Consider the following 7,745-nt stretch of genomic DNA (forward strand, 5'->3'; position numbering starts at 1 on the left):
TGGACCGGGTCTTAGGAAGCATTACACGCCACTCGCCTTAGCCATGGAACGGGACGGATGTACGACCAGCTAGTGCGGTGCCACTACTACTAGGTTGATAGCAGATAGTGTAGGGAGGTACGGGCATGAGGACCCACACCCTCCTAAGACAGCGTAGTGACCTTGGGGGCCCGGTACTACGCCTCACAGTCTCAGCATGCCGGTGGTACTCCGGTATGGCCCCGGTTCTGAGTGGTAGGGTGGCATCATATTTAGTTGGGAGGCAGCTCGGAATCAGCCTAGACGGGGGCCAGCGTCGATGATGGTGATCTTGTGGTTAGTGTAAACCTCTGCAGAGTTTGGTTGATCGATCGATACATATGCCGACTCGTCGGCTATGGACCTTTCCTAAGTACAACTTCACTTGACTAGAGAGAGGAGTCCTTTCTACCTTCCCCTAGGTTTGTGTTGGATTCGGCGTTGGCCGTTGAGGCAAGGCACGAGCAGGAGTCGTACTTGCCGCCTAGAGAGTGAGAGTGTGGTGAGATGTGTGTGATGGGATGGATGGATGGATGGACGTGTGGATGAGATGGATTAAAACTTGATGAATTGTTATTATAAAATATTGATGAACTTGCATAGGAAAGACTACAGCCATATATATAGGCCTTTTGATCTACCCTTTGCATTCCACTTACCACAAAGCTTACGCAAAAGCATAGGGTGGGAGCCAGTGGCCAGTACAAATCGTACTGAAAATTGTTTAGCAGGTTTTGAACGTGGTCTATGACGATAACTACGGAGAATAGAAGAATTAGGTGGTCTCGTTCCTGCGCTCAAGTTTGGTTCAAAGATGAAGGCTACGTCCGCTGATATACCACACCGACTCTGATGATTGCCCGTGAAGGAGGTGCCTTCACCGCTGACGCGCTACATCAACTCTGATAAAGACCCATGTGTGTTTCCGCTAGAAAAACGATGTAATAGGCTTGTTGACCAAGAGTTGTAAAGCAAATGTGTTGTAATCTTGTTTCTCACGATGTATGACTACGATAACAGCTGATATATGATAATGCGATGGTTCAATTTTTGAATTATCACATTATAATTTGAATCTGTGGATTTTTCCCTTTGTGGAAAAATCTAGGTTGTTTCACTTCCCCATCGCCATGGTCACCGGTATCTACCTCGAATCCAGTGAATATCGTGAACCTTGTGACGTACGACGAGCTGCTTGTGCCGGTACGGTGCTGATGATCTTGAAGAGCCTTACATACAAAAAGCAATGCTGCTTAGCTTCTTGCTTGTAGGATCTCAGGACCAGGTACAAACCACTTTGGGATAGCCTCTCGGGGGTCTGCGAGGGGCTCGGCGATATAGATCGACACGCGTCCAGCCTCCCAAACCACGACTGCCATGGGATCGGCGAAGGGAGCACAATCTCGTCGTGCCCCCAGCCAGCCGCCGAGTCCTAATGTTGGGTACCATAATAAGGGATACCCAAATCAGAGCAATAAAAAGCGCAAAGAAACACACTAACCACAATCATCAGGGCCTCGGATGCGAGTTCCGACTCGCCCGACCCCTCAGGACATCGGACGCAAGTTCCGACTCGCCCGACCCCTCAGGGCATCGGACGCGAGTTTCGACTCGCCCGACCCCTCAGGGCCTCGGACGCAAGTTCCGACTCGCCCGACCCCGTCCAGGCTCGGGCGCCGGACCCCACTCTGCCTGGGCAGCAAGACTTCCACCGCACGGCGCCCGTACCCACAACATGACAGACGCGACGGCTTCCATACCGCGGCAGGGCAAGGCGATAACTATTCCAACCACCCTGGTCACTGTGCCCTTACCTCTTTCACTGTGACGTACTGCCTCACAGTAGGAAGGGAATGGGGGAGGTTAATCAGTACCATTATTTGAGGTCACTTCCCACTATTGACAGCATGTGCAGCAGTGCCGGCGACCCGACCCCCGCGACTCCTACAGGGCTCGGTAACACTCTACAGGAACAGCCATACTGCCGACCATCCCCCAAGGACGAGATGGACCAGCTTCAACAGGGTCGGACTGAGGTTTCACCATTCAATAGAAGAAATCTACTCTTGTAAAAACCTGTCTTCCCCTTGAGACTATAAAAGGGGAGCCAGGGTTCACAGCTAAGAATAGGTCCAGAAGGCCAAGTTCACACACACAACACTCTTTCTCAGAGCAGCAACCCGCACTCTGTCCACCACCAAGCCGAGACCTGGGACTTAGCCCTCTCTCGCAACCTACTTGTACCCCCTACTACAAGCACCTTTGGGTGCAAGGTTATACAGAAATTCCAACCACACTGGACGTAGGGAATTCTTGGCCCGAACCAGTATAAACCCTCTGTGTCTCACTTGCATCACCATCCAAGCTTGGTCAGTCACGCAGACTTATACTTGTTAGTGCCTAGACCGCGAGTCTAGACGCCGACAGTTGGCGCGCCAGGTAGGGGCCTTCTGCGTGACGCTTGCCAGTCCCTACTGGGAAGGCTTGGATGGCAGACGGATTTCACCCGCTCCGTCGCGGCACCATCATGATGTTTGGGAGTTTGGAGTTCATGTCCCTCGGTTCCGGCTATGACATGGTCCTCCTCCCGCCACGTGACGACGTCGAGCCTAGCCCCGAGCCGATCCCACCACAGTCAGTGCGTGGGAGACGTTCGGGACACCATGCGGGGGGCTCACGGAGGGGGCGTCAGAAATTTAGGATCTCCGACCCTACCTCTGAGGCTAGGACCCGTCCGGCCCTCCCCCCGCATATTCCTCACCAGGTCGCCCGTTCCTCCGGCCCGAAAGGCGCTAGAGGAAGGGCTCGCGGGGCATCAAGCCCCGGTCCCAGGACCAACAGAGGATCATCGCGGCCTCCCGTTCCGCCCCGGTCAAAAGGGAAGACAAGGACCGCGCCCGTCCCCCACAAGGGGGACAAAGGGGCCTCAATGTCCCGTCCTCCTCCACCTACGGATGAAGGAGAAACGGCAGCACCTCCCGAGTTACCTTTTGGGCTCAGGAACGCTGCCGCCACCTACGCCTCTTCCGTGAGCACTTCGTTGAGTGCATACGCGGAACTTCCAGGTCACCACTTAAGGTCCACCCTGGACCTCATCTCTACACCGCCCGTTTCGTCATACCCTGAGGATCCTACCTCAGGCGACGACGAGTGGGCAGGCGCTGACTTTTCCGGGTGTGGCGACCCGGAGACCTTCATGCGCTTCCTAGAAGCCAGCAACTACTGTCTCGGCTACTCCGACTCCGACGACGGAAGCTACGACCCATCACGAGAGTGCTTCAACTTGGAAGTCGGAGGCACGCCGCATAACGCCCAGGGGGACGCAGGGCCCTCTAGGCAGGAGAATGCAACACCACCTCCCAACCCTACTCCCGGAACCGATCTTGGCGCCCGAGGGGTAGCGTCGGCCCCCGTTGGAGGACATCGTCCTGACCTCGCGCAGCTCGACGAGCTAGAGGCCAGGCTCGAAGAAGAACACGCACGCCTCCGACAACTCCGTGAGGCCCTGGTTCGAGACCCATCGGGCCGCGGGGATGGGGGCGAGGCTAGACGCCGCGCCCGTGACGTCAACCGCCGTATCGTCGAGGACCAAGGGGGTGACGCCCCAGTCTTCAGCACGGCCAGCCAAAACGTGATGGCCGCTGCGCTCCTCCTCAGGGCGATGCCCGAGCCATCGACCCCTGAGGGAAGAAGAGTGCGCCAGGGGTTACGGGGCCTCCAGTAGCAGGCTGTGGTGCAGAACGCGGAGAGTTCTGCCTCACAATCCCATAGCACAAGACGTCGTGGGGACCGACCCCCTCCGAACAAGGCACCAACGGTACAGGGTCCGCCGCCCCCTGACCCCCAAAGGGGCGACAAGGCCCCGTCGGTACACGAGCGCGTCGGAGCAGGCGCGGACGTGCGGGCCACCCTCGAGGCCAGGCGACGCGACAGGGACAAAGCCGAGTCCCGACGTTACCGACCCCGCCGAGGTGGGAGGTACGACCCCGATCACGATCGCAGCACGTGACCAGAGCCTCCGGGTCCCCGCGTCTTCAGCGAGGCCATACGCAGGGCCAAGTTGCGGCGCGATTTCGACAGCCCGCCAACCTCACCAAGTACTCAGGGGAAACGAACCCTGAGCTCTGGCTGGCAGATTACCGCCTAGCATGCCAGCTGGGCGGCGCGGATGACGACCTGCTCATCATCCGCAACCTCCCACTCCACCTGGCCGATACGGCCAGGGCATGGCTCGAGCACCTCCCTGAGCGCATGATCCATGACTGGGCTGACCTGGTCAGAATCTTTGTCGGGAACTTCCAGGGCACATACGTGCGCCTTGGGAACTCCTGGGACCTCAGGAGCTGCCGGCAGAAGCCTGATGAGTCCCTCCGAGACTTCATCAGGCGATTTTCCAAACAGTGCACCGAGCTCCCCAACATCACGGACTCCGATGTGATCGAAGCCTTCATTTCCGGTACCACCTGCAAGGAGTTGGTACACGAGCTCGGACGCAAGACCCCCACGAGCACTAGCTAGCTGCTCGACATCGCCACCAACTTTGCCTCAGGCGAAGAGGCAGTCGACGCCATTTTCTCCAACAGCGCAGCCAAGGGGAAGCAGAAGGCCGAGGCCACCGAAGCCTTAGGATCACGCGACCCCAAGAAGAAGAAGAAGGGACGCAAGGGGAAGCAGGGTCAGTCGGACGACCACCTAGTCACCGCAGCTGATCGCAAGAACCCCAAACAGGCTCCTGCTGGCCCCGGTCTCTTCGACGAAATGTTGAAGAAGCCGTGCCCCTATCACAGGGGGCCAACCAAGCACACCCTTGAGGAGTGCACCGTCCTCCGTCGGTACTATACCGACATCATCACTAAGGAGAGTGCCGAAGAGCCTCCCAAGGACGACGACCCCGAGGGGGAGGTTTTCCCCAAGATCAAGAACTGCCTTTTGATCTTTGGGGGACGCACGGCTCGCCTCACTGCAAGTCAAAGGAAGCGCGAACTCTGAGAAGTTTGCGCAGTCAGCTCAGCTGCGCCCTCGTACCTTAAATGGTCCGAGAGCGCAATCACGTTCGACCGACAGGATCACCCGGATCGGATTCCCAATCTCGGGAGCTATCCGTTGATCGTCGACCCCATCATCGCCGAGACCCGTCTCACTAAGGTGCTGATGGATGGAGGCAGTGGCCTCAACATACTCTACGCCGAGACTCTGGCCCTCATGGGTATCAGCAAGTCCCGGCTGAGGAACGACACTGCGCCATTCCATGGAGTGGTGCCGGGACATCGTGCCCACCCCCTCGGACAGATCGATCTGTCCGTCTGCTTTGGGACCCCCGACAACTTCAGATGGGAGGTCCTCACTTTCGACGTGGTTGGGTTCCCAGGGACCTACCACGCCATCCTGGGATGACCATGCTACGCCAAGTTCATGGCCGTCCCTAACTACACCTACCTCAAGCTCAAGATGCCAGGGCCAAAGGGCATCATCACCGTCAGCACGACCAGTCAGCACGCCTACCAGTGCGACGTCGAGTGCATTGAGCAGGTCGAGGCTCTGGCTGAGTCTCTGGCCATTCTCACCGGCCTCGGCGACTGCGACCAGGACGTCCCCGACCCCAAGCGTCATGCCGGGAGCTTCGAGCCGGCAGAGGAGACCAAGCTAGTTTTTCTCGACCCCGGGACCTCTGAAGGCAAGGCGTTGAAGATCAGCTCCAGCATCGACCCCAAATAGGAAGTGGTGCTCGTCGACTTTCTCCGCGCAAACGCTGACATATTTGCGTGGAGTCCCTCGGACTTGCCTGGAATACTGAGGGAAGTCGCCGAGCACTCCTTGGACATCTGAGCCGGCTCCAAACCCGTGAAACAACGCCTGCGCCGATTCGACGAGGAGAAACATCGGGCCATCAGGGAGGAGATTCATAAGCTGCTGGCGGCTGGATTCATCAAGGAGGTATTCCATCCCGAGTGGTCAGCCAACCCCGTGTTAGTTAAAAAGAAAAATGGGAAGTGGAGGATGTGTGTAGATTATACTAGTTTAAATAAAGCATGTCCAAAGAATCCCTTTCCATTGCCTCGTATTGATTAGATAGTTGACTCCACCGCGGGATGTGAAATTTTGTCTTTTCTTGATGCTTACTCCGGCTACCATCAAATCAAGATGAAGGAGTCCGACCAGCTCGCGACTTCATTCATCACCCCTTTCGGAATGTATTGCTACGTAACCATGCCTTTTGGCCTCAAGAACGCGGGGGCTACATATCAACGGTGTATGCTCCAGGTTTTTGGGAACCTTATAGTCAAAACGGTAGAGGCTTACGTAGACGACATCGTCGTCAAGTCCCGGAAAGCGAGCGGCCTAGTTGTCGACCTGGAAGAAACATTCCGATGCCTTAGGGCAAAAGGGATCAGACTCAACCCCGAAAAGTGCATTTTCGGGGTCCCTCGAGGCATGCTCCTTGGGTTTATTCTGTCTGAGCGGGGGATCGAGGCCAACCCAGAAAAGGTCTCGGCCATCGCGAATATGGGCCCCATTCGTAACCTAAAGGGAGTACAGAGGGTAATGGGATGTCTAGCCTCCCTAAGTCGTTTCATTTCTCGCCTCGGGAAAATGGGCTGCCTCTGTATAGGTTACTTAGGAAATCTGAGCACTTTTCCTGGACCCCCGAGGCCCAGGAAGCCCTTGACAAGCTCAAGGCTCTGCTCACCAACCCTCCCATCCTGGTGCCCCCCGCCGAGGGGGAACCACTACTTCTCTACGTCGCAGCCACTGATCACGTGGCCAGCGCAGCTGTCGTGGTCGAGAGGAAGGAAGAAGGGCACGCCCTGCCGGTCCAAAGACCAGTGTACTTCATCAGTGAAGTACTATCCGACACAAAGACCCGATACCCCAAGATCCAAAAACTGCTCTACGCTGTGGTTCTGACCCGCCGCAAGCTCCGCCATTACTTCGAGTCTCATCCAGTCTCGGTGGTATCGTCTTCCCCCTGGGGGAAGTGATTCAGAACCGAGAAGCCAACGGAAGAATTGCTAAGTGGGCCATAGAGCTCATGGGTGATGGAATCACTTACGAGCCTCGGAAGGCCATAAAGTCCTAAATTCTGGCAGATTTCGTCGCAGAGTGGATCGAGACTCAGCTCCCCCACCACAAATCCAGCACGAATGCTGGACCATGTACTTCGACGGGTCCTTAATGAAAACTGGGGCCGGCGCAGGCTCGTCTTCATCTAACCTCTCGGGGTAAGGATGCGATACGCAATCCGGCTCCATTTCCCCGCTTCAAACAATGCAGCAGAGTACGAGGCCCTTGTTAACGGTCTCCACATCGCGATCGAGCTCGGGATCAAACGGCTCAACGCCCGAGGCGATTCTAGACTCATCATCGATCAAGTCATGAAAGAGTCTAGCTGCCATGACCCCAAGATGGACGCGTACTGCAAAGCGGTCCGATGCTTGGAAGAAAAGTTCGACAGCCTCGAACTTAACCACGTGTTAAGAAAGTATAATGAGGCCGCCGACGCGCTCGCCAAGATGGCATCCGAGCGGGCCACGGTCCCCCCGGATGTCTTCGTCAGCGACCTCTACAAACCTTCCGTCGACCACAAGGACGACGGGGGGTCGGACGAACCCCTAAGCAAACAAAGTTCCGACCCCAAAGACACCGCCGCTCCAGAGCAGGGGGTCATGGACATCGAGCCAGAACCACCCGCGTCTGACGACTCGCCCGACTGGCGCTACCCCTTGCTT

The sequence above is a fragment of the Sorghum bicolor genome, chromosome 4 (assembly GCF_000003195.3).
Source record: "Sorghum bicolor cultivar BTx623 chromosome 4, Sorghum_bicolor_NCBIv3, whole genome shotgun sequence".
NCBI classification, from domain to species: Eukaryota; Viridiplantae; Streptophyta; class Magnoliopsida; order Poales; family Poaceae; genus Sorghum; species Sorghum bicolor.